The sequence below is a fragment of the Lynx rufus genome, unplaced genomic scaffold (genome assembly GCF_022079265.1).
Source record: "Lynx rufus isolate CCGP_SWC_20201006 ecotype Redwood Valley unplaced genomic scaffold, mLynRuf1.p SCAF_14, whole genome shotgun sequence".
Classification (NCBI taxonomy): domain Eukaryota; kingdom Metazoa; phylum Chordata; class Mammalia; order Carnivora; family Felidae; genus Lynx; species Lynx rufus.
In genome coordinates this window covers 12,985,862-12,998,800 of record NW_025814828.1, presented here as the reverse complement: position 1 = coordinate 12,998,800, position 12,939 = coordinate 12,985,862, and positions in this window count along the sequence as shown.

Below are 12,939 nucleotides of genomic sequence, written 5' to 3'. Positions count from 1 at the left end.
TAAGAAACTTTTCTCCATGCTCATTCTCTATAACCTTAGTCCAAGCGGTGTACAAAATTCCTTACCAAAGATTCCCTTCTCACAAGCCTTCTACAACTTTCCTTTTTTATGTTTAGATTTTGCTCTAAGTTTTCCCTCTTTAACCAGTCTCACTTTCCTTTCATACAGAGTTGTTTCCCTTACTGCTTTGTCTTAGATGACCCAAAAAACTTCATGAAGCAGTAGACAAAGCTCTAAGTTTTTTTTTTCCTTTTCTGACAAATTTTGCAATGGAGATAACATGAACTTTTACATTGATTAAAAATTTTTTTTTCTTATTTTAGAGAGAGAGGGATAGAGAGGGCAAGTAGGGGAGAGGGGCAGAGGGGAAAACAGAGAGAATCTTAAGCAGGCTCCATGCTCAGTGAGGAGCCAGAGGTGGGGCTCTATCCAACAATCCTGGGACCAAAATCAAGAGTTGGACGCTCAAACGACTGAGCCACCCAGGCACCCCATGAACTTTTACATTTAATGCTGATAATTCTAAATACATGTCCATTTTAATTAAACCAACAACCTTAAATTAGCTTTAATGCCAAGTGTTTCCCAAGATCATGTGAACTTGAAAACTATCTGAGTTTTAAAATTCCCAGTTCTTGGGGTGCCTGGGTGGCTCAGTCGGTTGAGCATCTGACTTTGACTCAGGTCATGATCTCATGGTCCATGGGTTTGAGCCCTGCATCGGGCTCTGTGCTGACAGCTCAGAGCCTGGAGCCTGCTTCAGATACTGTGTCTCCCTCTCTCTCTGCCCCTCCCCTGCTCATGCTCACTCACATGCGCTCTCTCTCTCCTTCAAGAAATAAACATTAAAAAATTGTTTTTAAATTCCCAATTCTTACAAGTATTTGCCTTTAAACCAACTAAATAGAGCTCTTTTACAAATTAATTTTAGCAATACCATCAGGAGGTAGAGAAAAAGATCTCACATTTACAATATACATGGACACATATATGGATACACAAGATGCAAACAAAATCTTAAAGGCCCGATTTCTCAGTATCTCTCTCTTCCAAAACAAATCTAGTTGCAAGATGGTATTATAATTTATGGATCTGTTAATTGGTCATTTTTCTCCAGAGTCTAGCAAATATCTAGCCAAGCAGCATTGCAAAAAAACAAAAAACAAACAAACAAACAAAACTGTTGCCCAATTTTGGGGAATACAGCCCAAAGGGCTGCATGCAGGGATCAAATTGTCATTTCCCATTTTCCACTTACACCATGGCCAGTTTTATGCAAAGACACCAAAAGATGCAGCAAGAAGCAAACCAAATAAAGCCCAGAGTAGCTCTATGAGCATTGGTTCCTCCCTGAAAAGTTGGCATGTCACTGAACCAAATGGCTTCCTCTCTAGCCTTAAAAAAAATTTTTTTTTAATAAATGTTTATTTTTGAGAGTGAGAATGAGTGGGGGGGGGGGAGGGGCAGAGAGAGAGAGAGAGGGAAGCAGGTTCTGAGCTGTCAGCGTGGGGCCGGAACTCATGAACTGCGAGGTCATGACCCGAACTCATGAACTGCGAGATCATGACCTGAGCCCAAGTCAGATGCTTAACCGATTGAGCCACCCAGGCGCCCCTCTAGCCTTTTTTTTTAAGCATACAAGAAAAGGAGGCTAGGAGAACCAAACCCCTTATGTGGAGGCAAGCAAAGGAGAGGAAGAAGACTAAGAGAGCCAAGCCAAACGGGAGGAAGAAGCTCATGTCACCCAAAGTACTCACCAAGAGAAGTCTGTCCAGACCAAACCTCAAAACCATTTCCAAACCGCAAGACTTAGATTAGGTGCTTCGGGTCAGCCGTGCTCAATCGGGGTGGGGCCCTGGGGAGTCCCGAGGACAAAGATCTAGGCAGCTGCTGAGACTCTTCACCAGACTCCTGTTACCGGCGGGGGTCCCCCCCCCCCCCCGAGGAACCATGGGCACGGAGCTCCCCGCTGGCTTGCCAAATTTGTAACTAAACCCAAGCCCCTCTGCCTGACGCACAACAAAGCCGATCAGAGACATTGAGTATGCAGCAGGAAAGGGGCTTATTCGAGAGACGACCAAAGGACAAGAGAGTTAGCCTCAAATCCGCCTCCCTGACGGAGGAGACTCGGAAATTTAAAAGCAAAAGAGGGGCACAGTGGGTTAAGCGGCTGACTCTTGATTTTGGCTTGGGTCATGGTCTCGCAGTGAATTCGAGCCCCTGTCAGGCTCTGCCCTGGGATTCTCTCTCTCTCCCTGCCCCTCCCCTGCTCTCGTGTGTGCCCACGCTCTCTCAGAAATAAATAAACTTAAAAAAAAAATAAAGGCAAAGGAAAAAGTTCTGGGTAAAAAGCTGCACCTGTGCTTGTTAGTCTGCAGCTGCAGTGCGTCCCATTAGCCACATTCGGTTACCAATTTCAACAAGACAGTTATGTCACAGATCAAATTTAATGTGAAGATGATTCATCCACATATTGGAGAGGGAAAAGGGAACCCTGAGGTCGCACTTGCCGGAAACAGCTATTGCTCCTAGGACTGGAGGAAACAGAGAAGAAGTGGAAAGTACTGGGGTGACCAGCGTGGAGGGGGGTCCGCACCTCCCATGAGGGGGGCGCTGTCGATACCGGGGTCTCTCAGGGAAAAGCTGCAAATGGGAATTAGCTGCTCCCGTTGAAACTAACGACAGCCAGGTGAAATTGATGGGGACAAAACTAGAAACAGGTCCTCTCTCTAGCACGTCCCATTGGCAGGGCCTAATGGAGAGCAGCTGGCCCAGAAGAACCAAGGCACCTGGACAGGCGGGTGTGAAGTTCTGAGAGGGGAGCTTAAGGCTCAGCACAGGTCGTCAACTTCTGGCCGCCTGGGGTCCTGGAGGCCCTCGGCTCAAGGTGGCTATAGTGGTGTCAGTGGCTGGATCATGGGGAAGACTAGGGAGGGGAGTCCTGGCAGAGGGGTCTGAGTGACCCAAAGGGCAGAGGGACATATTCACAGTGTCATTATCAATGCTAAATTTCTTTTTTTTTAATTTTTTAATGTTTATTTATTATTGAGAGGAGAGAGCGAGTGAGCAGGGGAGGGGCAGAGAGAGAGGAAGACACAGAATTCGAAGCAGGCCCCAGGCTCCAGCTGTCAGCACGGAGCCCGATGTGGGGCTTGAACTCGCAAACCGCGAGATCATGACCTGAAGTCAGATGCTTAACCGACTGAGCCACCCAGGTGCCCCATCAATGCTAAATTTCTAACAATAATTTTTCATCTAATCCAATGTCCAGTCTGTTTTCAAATTTACTGTCTCAGGGATATATTTTAGATATATGATACACAACTAATATATAATACACATATTAGATATAAAATACATACATAATGTATCTGCTATATATTTTTAAATTTATTGAGGTGAAATTTGCATAAAAGTAGCCATTTTATTATGATTTTTTTTGTTTAAATTCAACTTAGTTAACATACAGTAATCTTGGGTTCAGGAGTAGAACAAAAGTAGCCATTTTACAGTGAACAATTCAGTGGCATTTGATACATACACAACGTCATGTCACCACCACCTCTATCTAGTTCCAGAACATTCCCATCATCCCTGTAGTCATTAAGCAATTTCTCCCCATTCCCTCCCCCAATGAGCAATCCTTGTTCTGTCTCTATGGATTTACCTATTCTGAATATTTCATATAAATGCAATCACACATGGGGTGCCTAGTGGTCTCAGTCAGTTAAGCATCTGACTCTTGATTTTGGCTCAGGTCATGATCTCACGGTTTGTGGGTTTGAGCCCCGTATCGGTCTCTGTGCTGAGCAGTGCCCGCTTGGGATTCTCTGTCTGCCTCTCTCTCTCTCTCTCAAAAATAAATGGATAAACATTATAAATAAATAAATAAATAAATAAATAAATAAATAAATAAATAAATGCAATCATACAATACGTGACCTTTTGTCTGACTTCTTTCACTTAGCATGTTATATAGATATCTATACATCTATATATATCTCAATACCTTTAATACCCTGAAAGAAAATTTTTTCCCACCGAGAATCATATACCCAGCCAAAGCATAGATAGGGAATGAACTCAAGAGTGGCTATGTAACCTGCTTTGGCTATTGGAAAGTAGGCAGAATAGACAATATCACTTCTGAGCAGAAGCTTAAGGGTCATCTCTGGTTAGCTACATTGTCTTTTCCTCCAGTTTGACATTGATGTCCCAGCCAGGGGCCTCTCCATCCCCTTGGTCCTGGGGAGGAGAGGCACAGACCGACAGCCAACCCATGAGGGACACATAACACACCTGAGAAAGGTTTGTTGTTGAAGACCAGACAGGTGTTGGGATCATTTGTTATCAAAGCATAACTTAACCTTGGGTAACATACAAAGGGGTAACTCAGAAAAAAGCAAAATATGAAATCCAGAAAAAGGGACCCAATCGAGCAAACCGGAGAAAGGAGGCCTTGACTGGAAAGAGTGAACAGTCCAGATCAGAACAGAAGGGAGTAGGTTTCCTGGAGGGATGTCTCCTGAATCAGATAAAATGACTCAATTACCTGAGGTGTTAGAATGTATTGAAAGGAGACTGCATTGAATGTATTCGTAGCAGAGACTCTAGAAGAGGACTGGGTCATAGGGGTATAGAAAATTAAGCACATAAAAACATAAGGCAATAGTTAACTCAGAGACAAAAAAAGTTGAACAAGAAAACTACTATATTCATAGGGCACTATATGACTAAGTTGTAAATAATATTCACATGGAAATAATGTAAAAAGGAGATTAACAAAATTAAAACACAGTTATGTTTTTTATGGGGAAGTGCGTGTGCATGTGTGTGCTTCAAGTTTCTTTAATTGTTTCATAATCTTCTCTCCATTTTGTTTTCTCTTTCTGGACTTCCTCAAGCTAGAGGTTGTACACTCTGGAATGATCCCCTAATTTTTACCTTTTCTCTTCTATTTTTCTGCCACTTATTTTGCTCTGCTTTCTAGAAGATCATCTCAACTTTGTTTTCTAATACTTTAGTGAAGTTTTGACCTATGCCATCATATTTTAATTCTCTAGACCTATTTCCTGCTCTCTGAATGCTCTTTTTCTATAGCATACTGTTATTTTTTCATGGATGCAATACTTTCTAATATCTCATGTAAGATATGAGAGTTTCTGTTTGTTTTAGGTTCATTATAGTTTCCCATCAACCTTTCTTCTAATGGTTTCAGCATCATTGGTGATTATTAACTAAACCCTTACTTCATTTGGCACCTTTTGTATTTATTAGCTGGAGGGTTTTTTTTTTTTTTATAAAAAAGAACTTTCCCTCATCAATTCTTTGTGTCATTGACTCTTCTTCAAAACTCCATCTATGTCCTGAATATAGTAACCAAAGGGCAAAGAATAGCCAAGACAATTCTTGAAGAATAAATACTTTGTCTAATCAAAAGAAACCTGGGCTCTTGGAGAAATGCCTGATTCTATATCTGAGTCAGGACATATAAAAGACGAGTATGAAACATCTTGTGTACGTGTGCATGCCTGTGTGTGGCTGTGTGCGTGTGTGAGTGTGTGTATCCAGCAAAACAATGAAGCTATATCAAAAGCTACTAAGTTGAGTCAAAAGGGCTCCGGGGCCTACTTGTAGAAGCACCTATTGAACTAAGATAAGAATTTACAAATCAGTGAAGAGAAAAACTGTAATGAATAGACACACATCAAATATATTTAAACCCATAAGTTCATACGGATACTTAACTGACCCCTGGTCTAGAACCTCAATTATCCAAGTTGAGGTTTTTGTAATTCTTTGACTTTTCTTTCTTGGTCTCAATGAGGTACCTGTAGCACCAGCCATCACATACAGGTTCCAGGGAGCAAGAAGGAAGAAAGAAGGAGGTTGATTAAAGTTTTCTGAGGATTCCCCTAAAGACTTTTACTTGCTTCTCATTGGCCACCCTCACTGGCTAGGAATGCTGTTCTCCCATTTCTTTCTTTCTTTCTTTCTTTCTTTCTTTCTTTCTTTCTTTCTTTCTTTCTTTCTTTTTCTTCCTTCCTTCCTTCCTTCCTTCCTTCCTTCCTTCCTTCCTTCCTTTCTTTCTTCTTTCTTTTCCCCAAAGCTTATTTATTTTTGAGGGGGGCGGGGTAGGGGCAGAGAGAGAGAGAGAGGGAGACAGAGAATCCCAAGCAGGCTCCACACTGATGTGGGGTTCAAACTCACCAACCATGAGATCATGACTTGAGCCAAATCAAGAGTCTAACCGACTGAGTCACCCAGGCATGCCCCTATCCCATTTCTAATTCCTAATATTATTTGTGCCTTCTTTTTCATCTTGATCAAATCTTTCAAAAAAAATCGTTTAGCTTCTCTGATTCTTTGTCTTTTGCTCCTGCTGCTTATTACTCTTCCCTTCTAATTTCTTTGTCTTCGCTTATTATGAAATCATTTTATTTTTCTATTTTGTCGTACTATGCCCAACACAGACATTTCTGAAAATATAGACAAAAACAGAGAGTTTTTAAAAAGGCACAACCAGCCTTAACATTTTGGTGTAAGAATCATTTTGGTGTAAGCATTTTTCTATGTACATACATGTGCAGTGCACACATACACGTGCGTTTTGGGGGAAGAAAAAAATGTAACCTTATTAAATATATTTTTGTTATTTGCCTTTTATATTTCATCTAACATACTGTGAACATTCTTTCCTGTCAAATACAGACCTCCGACACCATTTTCTTAGGCAGTGAACAAAATGCTTTATTCCAGAGAAATCACACCCAGAGCCTCCATGAACAAACAGATGCAATAGGGTCTGGGCCGACTAGGGAGGGGGCCTTTCTCTGCCAAGCAGGCATCAGCCAATCTGGGGAGAGTTAATCTCCAGGGCGATGACTCAGCTTTGATTTGCATCACCATAGTGCACCGCAGGCAATATATTTTCCAGTTAAAAGCCAAAGATTTCCTTTAAACCTATTATTTCAAAGAATGAGACTTTTCTTTACCCAAATGGCTGGAAGAGCTGCTGCGGGCTCTCGAGCTGGTTTTAACTTCACCCTCAGAGCACCAGGAGTGACAGCACCTGGCAATCCTCTCTCTAATGGTGCCGCTCTACTCCTGCTTCTCTTCCGATAGTACAAATCTTTTGACTTTCATTAAATATCTCTGTGGATTGGAAACAAGCTTGAGTATCGATCTTTTTTGAGCCCTTGTACGTGCTGGGCTGATATTTGTGTATAATGGTCGATCTTGTAGCCACGTACTTTTGCGCGGTTGTGATTTCCTATTTTTCTTTTTCTGTCTCTCCTAAATTGTGAGAGGGCCCTCATTTTTCTAGTTCTGTAGTATCTGATTTTCATGGTGGTTGTCTTTGTTGTTGTTTTTTACTGTTTACTGTGTTTCAAGATTATGCAGACGAAGTCATTCTGCTCTTTTGGGTCTTGCTTTTTCTGCTCAAACATTTTGAGATTCGTAGATTCGTTCACATTCCCGGGTGTAGCTGTTATTTATTCATGTTCTTTGCTGTGGACTCTGGTGTATATTTCCATTCTGTGTTGATGGTCCTTTGGGTTGAGGGCAGCCTGAGGCTCCTAGAACAAACACTATTATGGGTATTTTGGCACATGTCACATTGGATATATCCTTCCATTTATCTTCCATTTTACTAAGTAATGGTAATTTTCTTCATAAGTAGTTATATCATTTTATACTCCCCGGGAGGGGACTTGCTGGTCAAAGAGAAGTGCGTATTCAACTTTGCATTTAAGTAATGCCAAGTTTTGCTTTCCCTCAAAGAGATTGTACCAGTGGACACGCTCACCAGCAGTATATCGACAGTCCAGTTGTTTGACACGCTCCCCAACTTGCTATTTTAAGACTTATACATTTTTGAGCATCTGGTGGGTGTGAAATCCACCACTTAAAATGTTTGCATATCGTTCCATTATATGGATGAACCGTCACATGTTCAAACGGAAATTCTGATGTAGAACATATAGGTAGTTTCCAATTTTCCTCTTTTATAGCCAAAGCAGCACTTGTCCAATTTGTCAGGATAAATTCCAAGAGTGAAAATGCTGGACTAAATGTTCTGCACTTTTAACATTTTGATCCATATCATCCAACTGCCATTCTGACAGATTTTACAATTTTGCATTCTCATCTACAGTATTTGCACTCCTTTCTCCCCATACCCTGGTCAAAAGTGGCTTTAAAAAAAAGATCAGGGGGGCCTGCGTGACTCAGTCCGTTAAGCGTCCAACTCCGGCTCAGGTCACGATCTCACAGTTCGTGAGTTCGAGCCCCCGCATCGAGCCCTGCACTGACAGCTCAGAGCCTGGAGCCTGCTTCAGGTTCTGTGTCTCCCACTCTCTCTGCCCCTCCCCCCGCTTATGCTCTGTTTCTCAAAAATAACTAAAACATTGAAAAAAAACCTTCTCTTTATAATCTAATCTTAATTTTAGAAGTCAAATGATAAAGGCTTTCAGGACAGCAGACTCCTGACTTGCCCTTCCCTATCCCCACTTCCCAGGAGTCATCATTTTTTTTTTCATTTATTTGTTTTTCTCCAGGGGCCATCATTTTATTTTTTTTTTATTATTTATTTTTTTGGGACAGAGAGAGACAGAGCATGAACGGGGGAGGGGCAGAGAGAGAGGGAGACACAGAATCGGAAACAGGCTCCAGGCTCCGAGCCATCAGCCCAGAGCCTGACGTGGGGCTCAGAGCCTGACGCGGGGCTCAGAGCCTGACGCGGGGCTCGAACTCCCGGACCACGAGATTGTGACCTGGCTGAAGTCGGACGCTTAACCGACTGCGCCCCCCAGGGGCCATCATTTTAACCCTTAGAAGTTTCATCTGTTTGCTTCTGTAGCTCATAATATGCTCATACCACTCTTTCTTGATTTTTCAGTTGTAAATTGTGGGAAAGGTCTCTCTAGTCGCCTATGCTGATACCAATTTTCCCTGTCTTTAGAGGGGGCACACCTTTGGGAATTCTGAGCCTTTCAGGGTTCTGAAACATCAGAATGTCTTCCTCACCATCTGGTTACTGTTGCCTGCTTTCCTGTTTTTGTTACTATGAATTTATACCTTTTCTTTTTACTGCTTTACTGTCATTTAGTGGGATTCGTGGATGTGGTGGAGCTAAACGCATATACTTAGTCTACCATATTCAATCTCAAAGCCCAAGACATCGTACATTTCAGAAAACTAAAAACCACTTTGAAAACAGAATTAAAATCGTATCTATTTTACAAAGGGTAAAAATAGGGTAACATTTAGGACACGGGATGGAGTTTGAAAACCATCCCATGGCTGGCTCTGTCAGTAGAGCATGTGACTCTTGATCTCAGGGTTGTTAAGTTTGAGCCCCACACTGGGTGCAGAGATTTCTTTAAAAAATGAAAAAACAAAAAACCAAACAAAAACAGGAAACAGGCAATTCTACCCTTTCATTTTTCTAAGGAAGTAACTCAGCGCCCCCCTGGTTATTTTGCCCGAGCAAATCTTTTTATCCCAGGCCTCTTCCCCCTAGGCCCAGAGCTTTGCAAATCGGGCTGCTCATTGGAACGACTCAGGGAGTTCATTAAAAAAAAACAAAACAAAACAAAAAAAAAAACCTACGCCCAGGCTACATCCGGAACCAGTTAGTCTCTCTGGGGGTGGAGGTTGGGCATCAGCATTTTTCAAGCTCCCAGGTAGTTCTCAAGTTCAGGGTCACTGCCCTAGGCCAATAAATCTGCTGGCTCAGCCGGTTCTAAAAGTGTGGTACTTCGGACTCTTAAGACATGCATCCCAGGTTCTTGTTATGAAATTACTTTGTGTGTTGTCAGATTTAATAGTGTCTCTTTTCATGCCTTAATTTCACAAGCACGTGTTCTGTTAGTTCAATTACCAAAGGACACTAATCTCTCTGGTGGCATTTTTTTTTTTTTTTTTAAGTAAACTCTACACCCAATGTGGGGCTTGAACTCACGATGCTGAGATCAAGGGCCACATGCTCCAACTGAGCCAGCCAGGCAGGCGCCCTAATGTATCTTCTGCCACACTCTTTCGGTAGTGGGATACGCAGTTCTCACATCACATTTATAGCCTACAGTGTCTTCATGAAAGAGTTAATATTGTTGAACGATGTGGCCATTTTGCTGCATCTGGATTTTTGCACTAAGTGATGGCAGAGAATAATATTATGTTCTTAATGGCTATTTTCATGATTATCATGTGGATACATCAGTAGTAGTCACCAAAATCCTCTATTACGTTGAACTGATCTGTTCTATTAGGTCACAGGCTTTTTTATTTTTTTTTAAGTAAGCTCTAGGGCCAAAGTGGGATGCGAACTCATGACCCCAAGAGTCGCATGCTCTCCCAGACTGAGCCCGCTGGATGCCTCTGTTCGGTCACGGGCTTAATTTTTTCCCTCAGCTTTAATGAGAACTGGCTCACCTTGAGTTTTAGCTCTAGCCAACAGAAAGCACAATCAGTGCCCATCATGGTTATCAGGAAAGAACAAGATCGATCAATACGTATTATAACTAGTGGAGGAGGGAAAAACCCCACGATAGCTTTAGAATGAAAGATCTGACTGGGTTAGAATGATTTATTATGAAGGACAACCCACTGCACTTGAGTAGAAGTCTACAGTGAAAGCAAAACGTGTTCTTAAAACTCAGTACTTTCTCAAGGAAGTTTTAATTTTTTTTTCCTAATGTTTATTTTGGAGAGGGAGATGAGGGCGAGCGGCAGAGAGGGAGGGAGACACAGAATCCAAAGCAGGCTCCAGGCTGTTGGCACAGAGCTTGATGCTGGGCTTGAACTCACGAACCATGAGATCATGATCTGAGCTGAAGTCGGACTTTTAACCGACTGAGCCACCCAGGCGCCCCGTAGCAGTTTTAATCCTAACAACACAAGCTTACATACCAGATAACTTTGAAATAACCGCATGTGATTAAAGCTTCATGAATATATATTTGTCATCTGTCATGACTCATTAGTTTTCTAAGCACCATCTTTCTCGGGTATTGTAACATGCATTTTGTAATTTTATTTTCCTATCAACATAGTCTGGAGATAATCATTTATTAAAAAGGACTGTTTCCCCCTCAATAAAACTGATTATATAAACGGTACCCAAATTTCTGCCACTTATATTTTTAAAAGCTGAAAAATAAATTTGCTAAAATTAAATGCACCTAATTTTCACAGATGAAAAAGGTTTATCTTTACTTCAAAATGGAGGGAAAAATCTCACTATTACTGGAAAGAACTCCATCAAATTATTTAAATTATATTGGGGCACCTGGGTGGCTCAGTCGGTTGGGCGGCCGACTTCGGCTCAGGTCATGATCTCGCGGTCCGTGAGTTCGAGCCCTGCATCGGGCTCTGTGCTGACAGCTCAGAGCCTGGAGCCTGTTTCAGATTCTGTGTCTCCCCCTCTCTCTGACCCTCCCCCGTTCATGCTCTGTCTCTGTCTCAAAAATAAATAAACGTAAAAAAAAAATTATAGAAGCACATTCACAGTCCTGATTTTTATACCAAACCAGTCAAGGAGGGAAATGAAACATTGCAAGGTAGATGTGATCATGAGGGGTTTTTGTTGTTGTTGTTTTGTAAACCTTTAAAATGTCCTAAAAATCCTGTTTGTAATAGTTTGAGCATGAAAAACCATCTTGGTTACTGTAGGGCATCTGAAAGCACTGTGAGTCACAAGTATAATTGCTGCTTTATTTCCTAAAAGATAAGGTTCTTTGGTTTAACTTTTCAAAAATTACAAATGGAGATTTCCCACTTTGTAGAAGTTACCACTCTTGCACAAATGGAGTTCCGACCTTGTGACTGAGTTGGCTGCGGCAACGGTTTTCACCCGCTTGCCATAAACTGCTGGGACTACAAATAAACACAGTGCAAATTTCTGCATAGTAACACTCATGTACCGAAAATTGGCTTTAAAGACATAGGTTGATACTCTACTACCCTTTCGACTATTTTTACTTGATTTCATGTGCATAAACATGCCATACACGGCGCCACCCATCATCCTTTTTAGCCTTCAGGGGACATGAGCCCTCTGATATCGCTCAAGAACCTCAGAGAAAACTCATCAACGTGTGAAGCAGTTCGCAGAGAGCCCGATCTCTGCACTTTGTAGTGTTGTCATTTTCCTCTGGAATGTGTGATATTAGAGATATCTGACTGAACAGGAGTAGTCCTGGTCCCCCTGGAAACCTGGAACAGCAGAGGGGTCTGTAACACCAGCTAGAAAGATACCATCATCCAAGGACGCTAGTGGAAAGGGAAAAGTAAAAAGCACCAACAACCTTGGCTGCCCTGAGTGCCTTAGTACGTTAGTCCAATGTGCCTCAAACTGTAAGGTTCATCCTTTTTCCCCCCAAAGACTTATTTTTAAGTAATCTCTACACTCAACGTGGGGCTGGAACTCACAACCCTGAGATCAAGAGTCGCACGCCCCACTGACTGAAATAGCCAGGCGCCCCTGTAAAGCCCATTCTAATCCCTGAGGATCTTGGTAACGTGCAACCTGGGGCAGCAAATCTGTGGCCGGGCCCGAGACCCTGCAATCGTAGCAAACTCCCAGGGCAGGCCACTGCTGGCTCCTGGGCCGCACTCTGAGTAGTGAGGTATAATCCCCACGGAGTGAAGAAGTAGGTTTCCATGTCAGCGTTCTAAGAAGCTTGCATGTTCTTATGCTCAGTATAGCTTGTTGGCTACCCCCAAGGCATGTAATAAATACAAATCTTTCACTAAACACAGTTACAAATTATTTCTCCCTTTAAAAGAATACACTTCAGGGGCACCTGGGTGGCTCAGTCGGTTGAGCATCCGACTTCAGCTCAGATCATGATCTCACGGTGCCTGAGTTCGAGCCCCACATCGGGCTCGCTGCTGTCAGCACAGAGCCTGCTTGGGATCCTCTCTCCCCCTCTC